Source organism: Littorina saxatilis, linkage group LG8, assembly GCF_037325665.1.
Source record: "Littorina saxatilis isolate snail1 linkage group LG8, US_GU_Lsax_2.0, whole genome shotgun sequence".
NCBI classification, from domain to species: domain Eukaryota; kingdom Metazoa; phylum Mollusca; class Gastropoda; order Littorinimorpha; family Littorinidae; genus Littorina; species Littorina saxatilis.
In genome coordinates, this window is record NC_090252.1 from 40,418,368 (window position 1) to 40,438,063 (window position 19,696).

The 19,696-nt window shown below is 42.7% G+C and overlaps 2 long non-coding RNA genes across 2 annotated transcripts in view; both read right to left on the minus strand.

The window, feature by feature from the left end:
* Positions 1 to 19,440, minus strand: part of LOC138973549 (uncharacterized) — a 41,102-nt gene extending 21,662 nt beyond the window's left edge. Inside the window, exons 1-3 of the long non-coding RNA XR_011458061.1 lie at positions 19,332 to 19,440; positions 10,953 to 11,062; positions 10,381 to 10,591 (exon numbers count right to left, since the gene is read on the minus strand). This is a non-coding gene — a long non-coding RNA (uncharacterized lncRNA). The remainder of the gene's footprint in view (positions 1 to 10,380; positions 10,592 to 10,952; positions 11,063 to 19,331) is intronic.
* The window catches only part of LOC138973551 (uncharacterized), a 495,333-nt gene that overhangs the window by 51,909 nt on the left and 423,728 nt on the right, over positions 1 to 19,696 (minus strand). The window lies entirely within an intron of this gene.

A 19,696-nucleotide genomic window follows, 5' to 3' on the forward strand; every position in this document is an offset into this window, starting at 1 on the left:
GAAAACAGAAGCCTATATCATACTAGAAGTCAGGCATGAGCAAGAACAGTCGCCCACTCGCCATAGGCGACCAGAAATCCGAAGTAACCGATGCAGCATGTGGGAGACGATCGATTTGAAATTTTGTTGTTCTTTATATTTGTTTGAGGTTCTGAGAGCTTCTGCTGTGTTAAGACGTTACTACACTACTCTGGGGCTTGACTTACTCAAAGACGGCATTTCTGTTCCTGGTGTACCACTCCAATATCTTTCTGACACTTTAACCCCAGATACTTCTCCAGTTTTTAACATATAATCTCATTTACAATTTTTAAAACGAATGTGCGTACTCAGTTGAAATGTAATTTCCATGAACAGTTTATGACACATTCTCCGAGCTAGATGCTCCTTTCTGTACCAAGGACATAGAAGACCCACCCCTTTCAACAGCAATCAAGTCACACATGTTTTCTGTGTTCAGTTTAAGACACATTCTCTGAGCTAGCAGCCTTTTTCTGTGGCAAGGACATAGAAGACCCATCCGTTTCAACATAAATCAAGTTATATCTGTATGTAGGTTGCGGCAGACCCCCTGATAACTGACCATCAATGTGTAAAACCACCTATTTTTGGTCTTCTTTTGATACTGATTTCTCAGTCACTAATGCACCAATGTTTGCCTACTAAACATAACATTGAAGAACAATCTTTTATCTTTACAATACTCTTGGTTTTGTTTGAATTGATTGAATGTGTACCTCAAGCCAATAAAAATAAAAACCCATGTGTTGCGCCGCTCGCGGCATTTTGGACCGCCATGTTTGCAGCCTTTGTGTGTACAGAATTTCGCGTGCCTGTTTCGCGGCCTTGGCTTGTGTTGGACATGTGACCTACACACCTATATTTAGTATCAAAGTGTTCACGGAAGAATGAGGTTTTTAATGATGTAAAGTAGAGCTGTCTTCCAATTAAAAGCATGGGCGTAAAATAGATTTTTCTACAAAAGTTGAGTATTTTTCAATGATTCTGACAAAAATATCCACCTAAAACGCATCCTAACTTCAAGAAAAATGAAGCTGAATCCGTACCCTTTCGAATGAGGTACTAGGTTAATGTATTCATGACGTGTCCAAGGCAAGCGAGCCAATCAAAACGAAGGGTCCGTCCGCGATGTTCGAATTCGCCAGTCACAAAATGGCGAGTGAAGAGAGTGACGCCGTGGATCCGATTGTGACGGACAATTCAAGTGGAATCGGTAAGTTTACTGGTTTTTTGTTTCAGTTTACGCTAGAACAATGATGTAGGAAGATATATGTTGTAGTAGTTTGCACATATTGGGAAAAGTATTGCAGAAATCAAAACTTTCAGCGAGTGCTATACGGACACGATGTTCGAAGAAGTTTCATCAGACCGGAAGTGGCTGTCGGTTCGATAAAATAGACTTTTTCCAGGATTTGCACATTATTATAACAAAAATACACATGTAACACAAAAGATTAAAGTGTTTTGGAGTTGCCTTATTTTATTTTTTAAAGCTAGTGGTAGGATTACGTAGTAATTTGGATCAAATCAACAGCGTCTGTTCGGTCAAGGGAGGTAATCACCGTAATGCGTCCGATCCGCACCTTGTTTTTGTTGATACATTTGAACTAATGAATTGATACGCTTCGCTGTGAATAGATACAATTTGTATGGCAACAAATAGATAGACTGCACAATATTCTTTTCACTGAATGAAGTCAAAATAATGAAACTTTTAAAAGAAAGTAAGAAAAATAAATAAAATGTCACTTTTTTATAATGTTTTTAATTTTTTTTTTTAAACATTTTTCTTCAACAATTTTTTATTCAGGCAAGCACAGATTTATAATGACACATTCAAAAGAAATGTCACTGTTTGGCAGTGAATCTGAAAGTGACACAGAAAGAATCAGGACACACACACTGTATATATTGTTACAACTTCTGGCTTTTTTGTGTGTGTGCAGAGGGTGAAGTGTTTGAACAGCTGAAGGCCGTTTTTCTGGCAAGTGGAAAAGGCAGGCGCCCCAAGCTTCCTGCGGTTGTCCTCACAGATCAACTACTACTCCAGACGTTGCTGTTGAGGGAGCAAGGGCACAAAACATACGATGAAGCTGCACTGTTTCTCAACAAACTGTTTCCGGATGTACCTGTTCCAAGACTTCGTTACATGCTTGTTTCTACAAATGTGAAGAAAGATGCGTCTAGTTCAAGTTGTTTAAGTTCTTCAAGTTCTTCACTGTGTGACACAGACAGCCTTGGACCTTACTTAGAAGGCATCAGTCGTAAGATAATTTTGGAAGGACATCATGTCGTGCCGTACAGAAGCCCTTCATGTGGTCTCCTCAAAGATCTCTTGACTTTGAAGAGAAAAGAAGGCAAGACTTTCAAGGACGTGTGCATGTGGTGGGTGCAGCTGACTGGCACCAGTGTATCAGAAAGTTGCATGACAAAAGCAGCAGCAAAGTTCCAGAAGATAAACTCCAGTCTCCAACCCAGTGCACACAGACCTGCAGGAAAGGAGAAGTACACCAGCTACCTTGAATCTTCTCCTTTTCCTTCCTTTCCCTCATCTCCACCTCCAGCATCCTCCTCATCATCATCAAGCGCACCTCCGGAATCTAGACCCACCTCATGTAGTGACCAGCCTGACTTCATCTTGAAGCTCGCAGAGGGGGCCAAGCAGCTCTATGCGTCGAGAAGGAGGGAGGAGGAGCTTTGTACAGAAGTGAACGGTTTGAAGTTCAAGATCAGTGTCCTGACTGAAGTAAACAAGGACAACCAGGTGGAACTGTGCAACTTGCGGAAGACAAACAGAGACCTTGTGCAGACATGTACTTGTTTAGAAGGAAGAGTGGGCGAGTTGGAGGCGAAGATTAAGGAGAGAAACGACAGAGTGGTGGAAATCTCACAGAAGCTCAATTATGCCAGAGACAAAGGAGTTGAGAAGAAGTTGAAGCGCAGGGACGAGAAAGTGGAGGCACTGGAAACCCAGCTGCAAGCAACTGAAGAAACTGAGCTTCGTTTGAGGGAGGATTTACGGAAGCTGCAGGTGTCTCGAGCAGATGTGAAGCAACAGCTGGAGAAGGTGAGGAGAAAGTACGAGGCTGAAATTGAAAAGAACAATGAGCACGTTGAACTTGAAGAACCAGGAGAGGAGGGGGTCATTCGTTTGAAGAATGAAATGGGACACTTCAAGAGAGAGGCAAAGGTTGCAATCATGACCCTTATGGGGGAGTGTGAGGTTCCTGCACACAGATGTGGGCCTGTCATTAAAACGGTTGTGGAGCTTAGTGGAGCAAGGGTACCGGACAGTGATCTGCCATCTCAGCGCACTGCTTTGCGTTTTGCCGACCAAGTGCATGTAATCAGCAAAGCACATGTTGCCGAAACACTACTGAAAAGTGATCACTGGGACTTGCATGTTGATGGGACCAGCCGTAGTGGAGTGAAATACGTCTGCCAGCAGATCACCACAAGTGAAGGAACCCTCTCCCTTGGATTTATTCCAGTCGCCACTGAAGACACCACTACACTTGTAGATGTTACAATCCAGATGCTGGAAGAGATCTCCGACATCTATTCTGGTGAAGAGGCTCAGCAGGTATTTGTGCAGATGCTGATCAGCTTGACTAGCATCATGTCTGACCGTGCTGCAGTAATGAAGTCATTTGGAAGGAGCTTGCAGGAAGAGCGTCGCATGCTGATCCAGACAGATGAAGGACTTGAGTTTCTTCATTGCAATGCCCATTATCTTTTGGGCTTGGGCGCCGAGTGCAAGAAAGTGCTGACAAAAGAGGAGAAGGAGAGCGGGGAGAAGCTGGGAAGGGATGCTCTGCCACGCTTCAGCTCTTACAACAAGTCTACAGAATGCTCTGCATTCAGGTAATTCATATTTATCAATTTACTTATTCTTCATCGGAGTCTTGAGTAGAGAGCTAAGAAAGTACCGGCAACCGCTAATCCAGCAAAATGAAAATCCGCAGCGACTTCCATTAGGTGAATGCTATTCAAGTTTACGTAACGTTTTAGCCGCATCTTTTTATAAGCCGCAATGCAATTTTTGTTGTTGTTAAAGTCGCCGTTTGTAGTCCGTCAAATACAGTACTATTCATAATAATAATTTAAATGTGTAAATTAATTCAAAAGTAAAGTATATTCCACTGTATGGTTTTCAGGTATGTCCGCACAGCTTGTGACATCCTTGGACCTCGTGGCGATGACAAGAACGGCATGAGAGACTGCTGGGAGGCATACTGCTTGACTGTGGGAAGAAGATCTGCAGTTACAAGCTTCAGAGAGAACCGCTTTAACAACTTGTTCCAAGCAGCTGCAGGTTAGTTTGTTTAGTTTTGATAGAGCATGACATATAACAAAATGCATACTTGTTCCAAGCAGCTGCAGGTTAGTTTGTTTAGTTTTGATTGAGCCTGACATATAACAAAATGCATAAACGTCCTGGATAACAAATCCTGGAGAAAAGAGAAAAGAAAATAGACATGTACTTTATGCTGTAATCCTTTTTGCAGGTCTTCACTACCACCGTCATGACATCCAAGACTGCATTGACATCCTGTCGCAAGTGAAGAAACTCAATGGCAAGATTGAAAGTGTCTCAGCCGACAACGCAAGTGACGTCATTGACAACCACATCATCACTCTGGGCCTGCTGTACTTCAGAATCACAGGTATGTCTTGGTATGGTGTACAATAAGAAAAAAGTGCTAAATAATGTACCACTGGTTAGAAACTGCAAGCAACATGTTTATGTATATATTTTAAATTTTAAGACAATGAAGTTGTAGATTCCACCAGACTATTCCTGTTGACCGCATATTTTCTATTGCTATGTTTCAGGTCCATACTGGAGTCTCCTTGGTGCTTCAGTCCACTACCTGGACTTTTTCAATTATGTTGGAAGACTTCACAGACTCCTGATGGCCTGGTCACAAGACGCCTCCCCTGCCTTGGATGCAAACTGTGAGCCTATCTTCCTTGACATCAACTTCCATCATGATGGCGACATACTGCAGTCATTGCTGACCATTGGAGAGGAGAAGAAAGCAGCGGTGACAACCCTGCTCCAAAAAGTGTGTGCAGGATTGGTGGAGGTGACAGAACGGCAGCTGGCAGATTTTCTTCCCCAGGGGCGGTATTACAACATCCAAGATCCTGCTCTGTATGCCAAGCTTCAGCACTCGCACGTCACTAACCTTGTGAGTGAGCAGAACTTCGCTGACCTGGATTTCTCGCTGTTCAAGAGAAGGAATTCGAGCTTACACCACCATTCGACTGTCAACATGCTGAAGCGGAACAGGAGTGTTACTTCATGGCTGAAACACAAACCTATAGAGGAGCAAACGCAGATTCTGCAGCTGTCGAGTCAGAAGGCGAGCACACTGAGGGAGAAGCATGTGATGATGGAGAAGGATGCAGTGAGGCAGAAGAAAGTCCTGCTGCAACAGGCCCGCCAAAAGAAAGAGGCTGCAGATGAAAAGAAGCGACAGAAGGTTCTTGCTGTCATCGACGACCTGAAGCCTCATCAGGGACCGTGCAGAACTCCCGCTGATGTTGACAGACTTCTTGCCATGTTCACCACCGATGCCGGACTGAAGAAAGCACTGAGGGCAGAAATCTTCTTCCACAAGTTGGTGCTCAGCGAAACCTCTCCACACCTGAAAGTCACAGGACCATCGTTGACACTGGTGAATAGGCTGCTGCAGTTCATTGGGGGGCAGGTGATCGAAAGGCTACCGCGTCTTCGTGGCCCTCCTCCTGCAAAACGCCCTCGAAGGGAGCTCTTTGAGTGCGAGTCTGACGAAGAAGAAGAGGACGACGAAGAAGATGTGAGAGAGTTGGAGGTGGAGACAGAGTTTGACATAGCGTTCCAGTTTCAACGTGTAGGGGAGATTGTTGCTGTCTACTACGAAGACACTTTCTACATCGGTGAAGTGACTGAACTGGGAGGCGATGAAGAAGCAGAAGTCAATTTTATGGAGAGGACAAAAGACGGTGCCATCTTCAGATGGCCAGTGAAGGAGGACCGTTGCTCCATTTCTGCAGATGTTGTTTTTGCTGGGAACCTGGCCCTGGCCCCATCGTCATCTTCAGGGCGTGCGTTCATCGTGGAAGCACCACACAACTTGGGACAAACATATCGTGCCTTTAAGGCCTACCTGATTGAAAATGTGCTGTAAAATTCTTCTTCTTGCGTTCGCCGCTAGTGCTGTAAAATAAAATGACTGTGCTTCCGGCTAGCTTTTTTTGTATGGGGGGGGGGGGGGGGGGGGGTCTTTGTGCTGAAGGGGTTTTTTCAAGGGAGTATTGTACTTTTACTTGATAGTAAACTTGGATTCTTCTTTGCTTTCAAATTTGTGGTAAATCCATCAATTCGTTCAAAAGTTATGACAGTTTTTGTGTGTGTACAGACAGCAACATGCCAACTCTTTTTCATATTGTTATGATTTTTTTTCTCCTTAGTTTCCATATTTTTCAAGCTATCAATCCCACATTGTGCAAGAATGTAGATAAACGTAGAATGTGCTATGTCTCAAACTTTCATTTAGATACTCCAAGTATTTCAAAAGTTATGAAACTTTGCATATATGTACCTGGTAGAACTGCCGGACGCCGGTCAAATTGATGTTTTTCCTGATTTTGGCAATTAATAAGTCAAAAGGTTACTCCAATAATGTCTTGAAAAAAATTGGGCATGTTCTATATATATTTGTTTGGAAGATCTGAAAGTTTCAGATATCTGCTGTCAATAATTTCAAATCTGTGATGGCCTAAACTTGCCCCCCCGGGCAGTTTTGGTTTGTTTTCAGTTTTGTTTTTCGTAAAGTTTCAATGCTTACTGGTAAAACAAATATGTGACTAGAGTGCTGGAACAATGATTTCTTTCTATTCCTGGTTGCTGAGAACTGATTCTCATAAGCTGAATTGACTGAGCAATTACTTTGTAGTAGCTTTGTGCTGTTAAAGTTGCCCTATTTTTCAGTTTTAAATCGCATCGCGACGGCGTACATCTTAAAATGCCAATATCTCAGGAACTAATAAAGGTATCCACTTACTTTTTTGTGTGTTTTGCTTGTTTTTTATTGTTCTTCAAAGATACATCAAAACATTCACTGTCAATTCATAACCAAATTTTGACTGCCGCAACCTACTGTATGCAACGTCCCTTTCCTTCAGCTCAGTTAGTCGAAAAATGTACAGAGCTGCCATCATATTAAAAAGTTCAGCACTCACGTTACTTTTCTTTGTTACTTGGGGTGTATTGTATGACATTGCAAATGTCTAGGCAAGTGTCACACACAAAGTGTCACTTTTACCACCAACACACCAGACCATTGCAGTTTATTTTGACAATCAGTATTACTTGGGTGATGGTTGGTTGGTAATTTTTTTTTCATCGTCTCTTCAGCTGATATTGCGATTCGAGACCGAATTAATTGGGTGGAGTTCTGCAGGTTCATCGTGATAGCTGAGGCAAGGTCACTTTCAGAGTGCGCACTGGAGCTACCGGCAGGTGAGCGTTCACCCATGTTTGTTTGTTTAACGCCCAGCCGACCACGAAGGGCCATATCAGGGCGGTGTTCACCCATGTGTCATCTACTACAACTGCAGGGACCGGTGTGGCAAGGTAGTCACAGAGTACCTTGTCTTTGTGTCAGATGTCGACCTGCGCCATGATGCGCACTTCACAAAATATGTTTTGGACAAAGTAATTGGTCACATGGCTGCTCGATCAAGGCGTGAACAACCTTCATATTTTTAGTGATGGCTGTAGGGCACAGTACAAATCAAAACTCCCCTTCGCGCAACTGACCGACATGGCCAGGACAGTTCCTGAAGTCAAGCTACATCGTCACTTTTTTTAATCTCACCATGGGAAATCGCTCTGTGATTCGTGTGGTGGAGTCGCAAAGAACGCTGCCACACGGGCTGTGAACTCTGGTCGCTGTACCATTCATAACACCAGTCAATTCCACTCGTTTTGCAAGGAAAATCTCACCGTCACAAATGCGGAAGGGAAATGTGCAGCTATGCTTCGGTCATTCATTCAGGTCCAACCCCAAAAGATAACCAGGGAGGAAGCGTCTGACCAGCTGCGCACCATGCCAGGAACTCGGAAGCTGCACTCCCTGATGCCCTTCCAGGTCACAAATGTCTAGGCAAGTGTCACGCACAAAGTCTCACTTTTACCACAAGCACACCAGACCATTGCAGTTTATTTTGACAATCAGTATTACTTGGGTGATGGTTGGTTGGGATTTTTTTTTATTTATTATCTCTTCAGCTGATATTGCGATTCGAGACCAAATTATTTGGGTGGAGTTCTGCAGGTTCATCGTGATGGCTGAGGTTAGGTCACTTTCATGGATAAATGCCTGAGATGAATATATTCAGGCCACATGCTGCCAGTAAAACGAAAAATCCTCACATGTACAGTACTTTGATTATTTCTTCCATGGGGCGAGGTTGTTGTCTGACCTGTTTGTTCATATTTAGGGTTTTTGGAAAGTAACATTAATAACCCTTGTTCATTGTTGGCAGATGTTCTTGGAATACATCAAACTGCGCAAGTCCATTTAGCTGGTCGATCAAGTGGGGAGCATCACAGCTCTAGACAACCTCCTGAAGGAGATGGCCTCATGGAATGCGCAAGTCACAACAATAAGGTTGTGTTGTTTATTTGTTTTCTTTATATTTGTCGTTCTGTCTTTGGACCTGTGCTCTCCTCTCTTTTGTGTGTCCGTCTTTTTTGTTAGTTACTTGCTTGCTTGTTTTTTGTCCCTAGTCGTTATTCTAGTTTGTCGAGGAAAAAAAAGTGATGGCTTTAACTAGTACAAAAACAGACAGAGGAGACAATCAGATCCAAGAGTTCTTTTTGTTATGTTTAGACATTGCCTCCCTGTACCCATAGGCTTAGCTTTAACCTGGGTATTTACCATATCTACGATATGTTTTAACACAAACTCAGACTTCAACCAGCGATGGCTTGCAGTATCACAGCTGCTGCGCTACTGTGATGCGGTTGCAAGGAAGGAAGCACCCTTGCCCAACTGCTGGGGATTCATCGATGGGACTGTGCGTGTCATCTGCAAGCTTAAGTATCATCAGCTAGAGGTCTACAATGGGCACCAGAGAGTGCTTGACCAAGTTCCAGACCATTGTCACCCTGAATGGCCTGTCTCCAATTTATATTGACCGATTGAAGGACGGCGACACGACTCTGCTCTGCTGAATGCCATTGGCACCATGAACTACGTGGAGCAGAACTTTAATGCAAATGGAGCTCCTCTGTGTGTGTGTGGTGACCCAGCATACCCCCTCAGGCCTCATCTTTGCCGTCCTCACAAAGGTAACAACCTCACTAGAGAGGAACAAGATTTTTTTTTTTTCAACACTGGCCTCTGTCAGGCTGGCAGTGGAGTGGGGTTTTGGGAAGACAGAAGTCGCAGCACAGGCTTCATGTCTCACCCAGTCACATTATTCTGACACCAGACCAACCAGTCCTAGCACTAACCCAATAATGCTGGACGCCAGGCGGAGCAGCCACTAGATTGCCAATTTTAAAGTCTTAGGTATGACCCGGCCGGGGTTCGAACCCACGACTTCCCGATCACGGGGCGGACGCCTTACCACTAGGCCAACCGTGCCGGTCTTTTCTGAGTTCACATGCTTAAAATTTACTCATCTCAGCGATGAAGGAAATGTGTTAGAACCTAATACCATCAATTAAGGCCACAAAAAAAAAGTCTGTTTACGGTAACATAGGCCAAAAAAATAGGGTCGGTAGGTCGGGATTTTTTTTTTCTTCTCCAAAAAACCTAATTTTTACGTTATTTTGCGTTTTTTTCCCAAATGCCAAAAAAAAGTCTAGGGTCGCGCGAAAAAAAAGAGCTTCTCGCCACGCTGGCGTGGCGATGGGCAGTTTGTGTGATGGCATGCGCCTTTCTTTGATTGGCTCGTAGCGGACCGTTGGAACTGACCTGTGCGGCGGACAGTGCCCCGCACACAGCTTAGCTTGGCGTCACTACGCAAGATGCCAGCGAGCTGAAAGGTCAAGTTTTTGTATTTGGTGAAAATGTTTTATTTCTTTGTTGGTTTTTAACGATGTTACAACGATGTTACAAGCATATGTTTTTGGTCATTCCATTTGCAGACGGTTGCGGGAATGCATTGAGTCGGGATGCGATCCTCGCATGCGTCCTGATTTCAAACTTGATAGCCAAATGTACGTTAACATTGTGGGCAGGGGAGGCTTACGCCTCCAGCAATTGGTTGGAAAAGATGGCGCCGGATCCAACTACTTGCGAAAGATTTTTCGCACCGCACCTTGGAAAATGAACCAGAAAAAAAGAACGCATTTACCTGCGGTACAGTGACCAGGGTACATTAAGACCGTCACCCATTTTCAAAGCAGTGCAAGTAGCTTGGTCTAAACTGGGGGGAATTTGGGACGGCCGTTCCAAAACAGCAAACAGCATCATTGGCACACCAAATAAGTACAGGCGCTCTGTCGTCAAGGACGTGCAAGGGAATGTCTGTGGAGGAGGATGCACCATCAGTTGCCGCTGAGACTCTGAAAAACATTTGAAAGAATTCCATGGATTTGTCAGTCAAAACAGTAGTGAACACAATTATACTTTGTGTGAATTTGTCTGAGGATTTGATCGCCATGGTTATCTTATGGTTTAAGGCGCATAAAATAATTGAAATGCACAATTTAAAAAAAAAAAAAAAAAATGCTTCCTTTACTGTTTACATGACCTGGATCAGTGGTTACTAGGAATGTACGCTCTGGTTCACAGAATCAGCGAACAGCGACAAAGTGACACCGTTTTGGTTCATACCAGTTATGAACATGTGCAATTAACTGCAACCACTATCTACAGGCAGAACTAGACTCCTTTTCTGAGAAAGAAGACAAAGACACAACATACCCACAGATTTTCTCCTGGTCAGCAGCATGAACTATGTCGGCATCACCAACCGCCAAATGTCTAGCTCAGGAAGTGTGGATAATGTCGCCATGGTCTGTCTGTGCTGCCACCTGCAATCCAAAATAAAATTGACGCAAAGTTTGGATGATAAATTTCCGAGACTAACTCAGCAGGAATCACTGAATGAGTATAGCTTGCAATGAAACTAGACTGCACTGCTTCAGTGTTTTTAGAACTATTCGTAATACTTTAACTAGAATTTAGAAACGCTGACTTGCCACATGATAAAACAAGAAGGGCAAAGCCCACACGACTCACATGCTGAACAGCCCTTGATCTTTCTTTCAGAATAATTTTACAATAAAACTGAGAAAAACAATATTTATTCAGTAAAGAAAATAATTACAGAAAACTAATGCCATTCTGAGTTGCACATTCAGTAATTGCATCCAAGTTATGGTGCATACTGTGTCAAAAGGTTCTCCATCCTAAAATGCTAATCGCTGGTCATTAGGGGATCGAGTCGAACAAGGAACGTCAGTTCTCCGACTTCTCTCTAGTCTGGCGCCTGTTTTCTCTTTGACAAATATCAGTTTAACTCAAACTGACCTGGAACTTGAAGATATGTAACCTAATGTGAGTTATTATGAAAATATAATGTATTTCCCTCACACATATGTAGTTTTGGAAGAGTTATTTTCAATAGTTCAAGGTCAAGGTCACTTCAAAATATATACATTTCAACTTTGAAGGACCCTGTGACCTTGACCTTGAAATGAGGTCAAGTTGCCAAACATGTTTCTGAAGATCTTGTAACCATACACCATTAGGCCACAATTGGTGTTGATAGACTTAATAGTGTCCAAGAAATATACAATGTTAAAGGTTTCACAGACGGACCGGGGGGACGGACGCCCGGAAGGACAGGCGGACGATGTCGGTGAGTATATAGACTCACTTTTGTAAGTATAATGTATTTCCCTCACACATATGTAGATTTGGAAGAGTTACCGTCCATAGTTCAAGGTCAAGGTCACTTCAAACTATACAATCCAACTTTAAAGGACCCTTGCGACCTTGACCTTGAAGCAAGGTCAACCAAACTGGTGTCCAAAGATAGGGCTTACATTGCCCTGTATAGCATACATGGGTCATTCTCAGAAATGGTGGTACAGTGAGAGTGAGAGGGGTGACACATTTGAAATCATGAACAAGAAGGGCAAAGCCCATACGACTCACATGCTTTACACATTTTTCCTACCAAAATACATGTGACCTTGACCCAAGGTCAAGGTCATCCAAGGTCATGCAACACAAAGCTGTTAATTCAAGACATAGGAAGTACAATGGTGCTTATTGGCTCTTTCTACCATGAGATATGGTCACTTTTAGTGGTTCACTACCTTATTTTGGTCACATTTCATAAGGGTCAAAGTGACCTTGACCTTGATCATATGTGACCAAATGTGTCTCATGATGAAAGCATAACATGTGCCCCACATAATTTTTAAGTTTGAAACAGTTATCTTCCATAGTTCAGGGTCAAGGTCACTTCAAAATATGTATACAATCCAACTTTGAAGAGCTCCTGTGACCTTGACCTTGAAGCAAGGTAAACCAAACTGGTATCAAAAGATGGGGCTTACTTTGCCCTATATATCATATATAGGTGAGGTATTGAATCTCAAAAACTTCAGAGAAAATGGGAAAAATGTGAAAAATAGTTGTTTTTTAGGCAACATTTATGGCCCCTGCGACCTTGACCTTGAAGCAAGGTCAAGATGCTATGTATGTTTTTTGGGGCCTTGTCATCATACACCATCTTGCCAAATTTGGTACTGATAGACTGAATAGTGTCCAAGAAATATCCAACGTTAAAGTTTTCCGGACGGACGGACGACTCGGGTGAGTACATAGACTCACTTTTGCTTCGCATGTGAGTCAAAAAGTGAATTAAAAATTATTTCTACCACGACTTTTTTCATCTGAATCTATTCCTGAGACATTAAAGCATTGTTGTATGTCAATAAAAATGGTTTCTATACGTTGGTGTTGTTTTTGTGTGCTTTTCAATTGCGAAGTTCGGCCGTTTCCGGATCGCCGAAGCGTTACACGACTTTCGTGATCAACAATATGTTCAGTCTCATGGCTAAATGCAAACATGCAAACACCAACAAATTACTGCAATCGACAGTCAGGACTTCAGTATTGGACGTAGCAACACATCTTTGCAAAATCTCACGCTGAATTTGAAGTTAGGGGCTTCGAAAAAAAAATTTTGAATGTCGTAACGCATCGTTTCCAGACTCGACGCCCGAACATCGGACAGCAATGTGCTCCATGACTTTGCCACATAACGGCTATTTTTAGCTCTTTGGCGCGCAGGAAGTTCGAACAAGAAAATAGTCCTTTGAATCACAGCCAAATATTCACAGAAAACACCAGAATCATATCATTTGCTGAAACTCATGGCGTCGTTTCCTGACCTACGTCACGACTGAAGATGGTTTTTACTAAATTGTCGAGCCTGCAAAGCTTTGTCACAAACTTACACACCGCGGTTGGCGACAATGTAGCGTCGGAAAGATATCGAGTGCAACAGTTTCTCAACCACGAAGTTTAGCGGCAACAAAGTAGCCAAGAAGTTCTCGAATCTTCTGATCGTCGATGTTCGACATTCAACAAGTACTTAAAATGGGTAATCTGAACGCAACAGGAACTTTCAACAAATACAGCAAACTCTGACGAATTTTGTTTTGTGTAGTTATTTTGGGTCAGACGGGTTTTGCCGGCAGGAAAGGCCAAACAGTGCAGATTCATGTTGTCGCACAGGAACCGAAAGTGGTTCACGCATTTCATTTCTGTGTTACGACATTCACCTTAGTTTTGTTCCAAATGTCATTTTTTACCAATATTAGTTGAAGTCCTTACCTTTCATAACTAGAATGTGTTGGGTAGAACACAAAAATACTGCAGAACTGATAAAAAATGCACAAAGGACTGAAGGCTTAGGTGGTTTAAAGTTGGAATTTGGTTTCCATGTTACAACATTCATCACGTAAATACAACACTTTTAAAACGTCTCTTATTTAGCAACCTATTACTCTTTTTGTCTATTTTTTGCATTGTTATGTATAGCAAACAATAGACTTCATAGTAAAAACAATTATTTTGTATTTCTTGACACTTTATTTTTTACTTTGTATGTAACACTTTGGACCACCATTTCTGAGAATGACCCATATATGACAAACACATACATGCACTACACTAGGTTTGGGTGAAAAGGGGTTCCGTCTTACTTGACACGAGTAACTGCCTGTCCAAACCATCGAAAATCACACGTATACAATAATGAAATAGTGCATTAGTGAACCACAAGGTGTATAAACACGCTACAGTCAGCAGTCTTTTAAGACACACTTACGGGACGGAACCCCACAAAATCAAGTGTTGCAGATATAACACACGTTTCTCATTCAAACTTATAAAGTTTCAACTCAGATGGAAGTATGGTGAGCAAACCAGAGCCAGAGATAAACTGTTAATTAGTGGCATCTCCCTGCCAGCCTCCAGTAAAGATAAAGAGGGCTCTGGTTTTCCCACATGGGCCAGATAGTGCAGGCCAGTCTGGAATGCCAGAAACTGGGTCAGGGCAGGGAGGGGTGAAGCAGGCAGTGTGTGGAACTAAAGGGGAGAGTTTAGGGGAAAATGAACAGCCCTGTCGGTCGCGTAACGACATCCCTGCCATATTGCATCATTTTGCATCTTTGGTGGAAAAAAACATGCATACAGGCCTCATATGCGCGTCTTGCCTTCGACTATGTCCCATCAGCATTTGGCTGAGGGGGACAAATGTCCCATTGCCTTTTTCTCCCAGGCTAAACCCTGCTATATCACCTTTCAATTCAATTCTCTGCATTAGGTTATAAATTCAGCCTGGCCTTTCATGCAGTCAGAGAGCTACAACAAAAGTTACATTGCAGGCCAGATTGGTTGTTACCCAAGAGAAAAACTAGTCTAAAGCTATGTTTCCATATAGCGACGCAGCGGCGGCACAATGGCGACAAACATGCGATGCCGCTAGCAAAAATTCGCCGCAAGTGTTTCCATTAAAAGCGGCGCGGCAGGCGAATTTTTGTTCTTTCTGGCTTGACTTCTTATAAATCAGTCAAAACTCACACAACCATACCGTAATTAAGAGAAACTATATTTGAAGCTACTTATATTGGTTAGATTAACTTAGAACTATTGAAAAGACGAGAAATGTAAGAAAAACCCTCTTTTGTTTCAACAAAATGCTCAATAAGCCGAACAAACACGGTGCCTTTGACAACCTTTGAAGACATTTTTGCTGGACCATGTGCAGCTCAGGGAATACATGTATCTGACGATAAAAACAGTCAAAATAGACTATAAACATGGTTGTGGGGGGTCCTCGGATGTTTGGAAAGGCTTAGACCACGCCCACTTTGGACGCGAATATCGCGCGGCAGCAACTTTTTTTAACTCCCTGGAGCGAACACAATCTTAACGCCAAACCGTCACGTGGTACGTCGCCGCCGCGTCTCGCATGTGGAAATGCACATTCTTAGTTACTACTGTTGCGATCGGTTTTGTCGCTGCCGCCACTTTTCCGCAACCACTGTGCCGCCGCCGCGTCGCTATATGGAAACACTACTTAATACTACTAAAAAGGAAAAATAAGGATGTAAACCCATCCAGCATGATGCCCTAACCTGTGTACATACAAATACAATCTTTCAGTGCTTTTGGTAAATCACCTTTCCGTGAAAAGAAATGCATTACTTACAGCGCTACAGTTAATTAATGCATCTACGAGCACACAATGTCTGACCGGGTTGGATCTATGCTGTAGCTCAAACAGGTTTGCATACTGATACCCAGAGGGCCAGACTTGTCACAAACTTGTGCTGCAAGTTGCAACTGCAAGATTTGTTTAACTTTTTATTTCTAAGAATCATTTTTGAGATGGTTCAGAATTCAGACCTGTATCTTTCTCATGATATCCTTACATTGGGGACGGATCTTCAGAATTTGGTGAAGACTTACATGTCATACTCAGGCCAGGTATTTTCCATCAACGTGACGGAAGAAGACATGAAAAACCTTTTTCAGAATGAGGTGATGAACTGCCGATGCCCAGGATCCTACATGAGTATGTGGGGAATCCATGGTTTGAGTAGTGCACTGGGTGTGCCTGTCCAGTCTGTGTACCCACAGTATGGAGGTTTCAATGTAAGAAAGGACCTCCATAGAGTTGTGCAGCCTCGCATCTGTCGACAATGTGAGATCAACACTTCCCAGGAAAGCTTGCCGACTATCATGTGGACGTCTTGTCTGGGGAAAGACAAACCTGCGTCAACCTGGGTTCCCAACCACTTTGTGGTTTGTGTACCATACTCTTGAACCGCGTGTCTGTCAGTGCTCATCCGAAACTTTCGGAAAGGGTTATCAACATAGCTTAATGGCATGATGGCCTTCTTGTGTGTGTGTGTGTGGGGGGGTGTGTGTATTTTTTCCGTATTCGACATTGAACTTTTGAACAGCAGTTATGTCATTTTTTCTTAAAATGGTTAATGTGTCTCTTAGTTCGGCTCTAATGGTTATTGCGCGCTTCGCTATTATAGCTTATTCTGAACCATTTTGCAATTACCCCCCTCTCTCTCTCTCTCTCTCTCTCTCTAAATGACGACTGTCCTAAATATTTGCAATCACATTTCAAGCATGCCACAAAAAGATATGGGTCCCAAAAAATCATCCCTCCTATATCTCGCATAGACCTCTACAAATCGAGCTTAGCCTTCTCCGGAACGTTTCTCTGGAACTCCTTCCCCCAACAGATAAGAAATGCAAATGTTTAAGAGACAGTCACGTTCACACATCATTCGTGAATGAAATGTCTAGTTCGATTGTTATTTTGTTAAACATTTTGTACTAGTGTTAACGAATGTGTAGCTGATCGGAGCAACTTTATTCCCAAACTGAAAGGTATAACTATGTCAATATAATTTTGTAATTTTTGAGTTCTCATTATGTAATTTCTTAAATGCACATCGTGTTGCATTCCATACAATGTATTTCTGTATTTTATATGATTGAATTTATATTTGTTATGTGCGTCTGCCTTTGTGTTGTATAAAAGACAGGTTGGAAGAATAGGCTTTGCCTAAAACCTTTATCCTTTTGTAATAAAGTTCTGAGTCGGACTCTGAGTCTCTCTCTCCCTCATCCTTTCTTAAACATTGTCCAGACCTGGGAACCCCTGTTTCGCACTTAGAGTATTCTCAAACAAACTTGGTGTATTTTCAGAAAAATGAGCGTACTCCACACAGCATTTGAACATCCATGATTCAAACATGCTTCACACGTGTCCGCCACATCGTTAATTAAGTTTACCTATTCATGTACATTTAAAACAAATCCTTTTTTCAATTTTTACTGACAAAAACTGTAATCATGTGTCAAAATACAGGATTTGGCTTCAAGATGGGCTTGTGAATAAAAATAGTCTAAGAATTTTTCTCGTCGTATTTTTTTCCCACTGACCGTACTGATCGTATTCTCGACAATCATGCGTACAGAATACGGCGAAATCGTATGGGTTCCCAGGTCTGATTGTCCCTTATTAAGCCGATATGGAGACGTATGAAAGTTTTTTCTTTCTTTCTTTTTTTGGTTGTCTATTTACATGTGTTGTGCTAAGCTTATAAAACATATGCCGCGAGTGTATACCTTTGTGGCAAACATTGTTCTTCTGATAGCATCGCACCACTTTGCCAACCTTCAGTCAATGACAGACTGGATTATTTCATACGTCTTCTTTTTCCTTTAACTTTTAATCAAATGCTTGATTTGGCGTCGATCTGATACTGTGAATGGCTCTGTGTGTTTGTGTGTGTAAGGGAGGGGTGTAAGGGAGGGGTGTAAGGGAGGGGTGTGTGCGAGTGTGTGTGTGTGCAGAAAAAAGCAAGGAGGCTTGAAGAACAACAGCCAACAGGACTGGTGAAAGATTAATGGGAATATATATCTCACATCAAACGCAATGTGTGGACACGGAAATAAGAACGTATAGTGAAAAAAAGTTCGGTTGTATTGAATTTCTGAAGGAACAAGGAGGGAAATTCAATATAACCGAGAATTGCCTATATTGAAGTACCGGCTATATTGAAGGTCTTCCCGGGTCCCGTGCCACTTCCTTACTATCAGCAGAGACATACATACAGAGATGTGAAGCGAGGGCCGCTCGCGTGAACTCTTGGGTTACCGCGGCGCTCGGTCAGCGTGACCTCGCGCGATTGTTAGCCATCATCCCGTACGTTGTTGTTTGCTTGCTCTTTGACACCGATTTGAAGTGCTTTTCTGTCATATTTCTTTGGATGTTACCGTAACCACACCTATTTTTTGGGGGGGGCCTAAGTAAACTTGATTCCTATTCTGTAGCTTCAATAGTGTGCACACGAACGCATTTGAGAGGATTGGGTTCCCGAAGTGAGTCAAAAACGGTTCCTTCGGTTCTTGCGGCCATTGTTTCTAAGTCCATTGTGCATGGAGGCAATGTTTGGGAGCTAATATTTTCTTTTGTGCGCAACTTTGCTTTCCCTTAACTGGCAAATGCATTACTGGTGTATACATTAATCTGTTTGTATAATTTTTGACGCGCTGTAATTAAATTTGATGCTTTTAAGTCTCACTCAAGTGGTTCTCGCACTTACACTGGCGTGTGGATAAAAACGTTTTTAAGGAGAAATGAGCGAAATTGCTTACTTTAGGATTCATCTTCTAATCACCAAATGATGCAATAATCTTCTTGTTGTGATTTTCTGTTTCTCTTGAGATTGAGTGCAAATAATTAACAATTTGCATGTTTTATTATCTATGATTTTCTATGAAACAGTTATAACTCTTTAAAAACACAACACTTGGCGCCAGTGGGAGGATTACTTGCCCCTGCCGTAGGCGAATAATATAACGCGAGCTTGGCGCCAGTGGGAGGATTACTTGCCCCTGCCGTAGGCGAAGATAACGCAAGCGGGAAGACAGTGCTACGCATTTCTTCTATCTATGTCTCTGCTATCAGCATTGATCTGCTTGAGCGCAAAGAAATTCCCAGAATCTACAAGCTCTAACCTAATTTGCAAATTGATAAACTGCTACTGTCAAGAAAATGAAACGACACCCATGAGGCATGAGGGCTAAAGTAAAGCGACCGGGACGATCCATCATTCATGTCGGCCAAAATTTCGCGTCCCCACACATCATGCGGGGAACGGAAGTTTATCGTCCACCTTCATACACTATTAGTGTAGAACACGTCATCAATCAGCACCTACATGATTGTATTCCACTGTAACTTACCGCTTTTGACGCAAAACACCACCGGAACCTATGTGATGCAGACAAATATGTTTGAAGCTTGCAACACGAATGATTGCAGCGTGACACAAGCACGCACTGCTTGTTTCAAAGGGAGGCTACTCGCAAGTGATTGTGGCACAGTGGTATGGAAAGTTTCGGGGCGTACACAGGCGCATGAATCAGTGCTTGTTATACAATCAAAGCATTTGACAAAATGCTCATAAAATTCACGCTTTCTCTCTCTGAATGAACTGAATAGTGGGAGCGCACGCGGGTGCGCGGGTGTGTCCATACATGTGTGCTAATCTCCGGTAGTGGAAATAGATTTAAACTCCGAAATCTTATGCAATGAGCGGCTCCGAGGA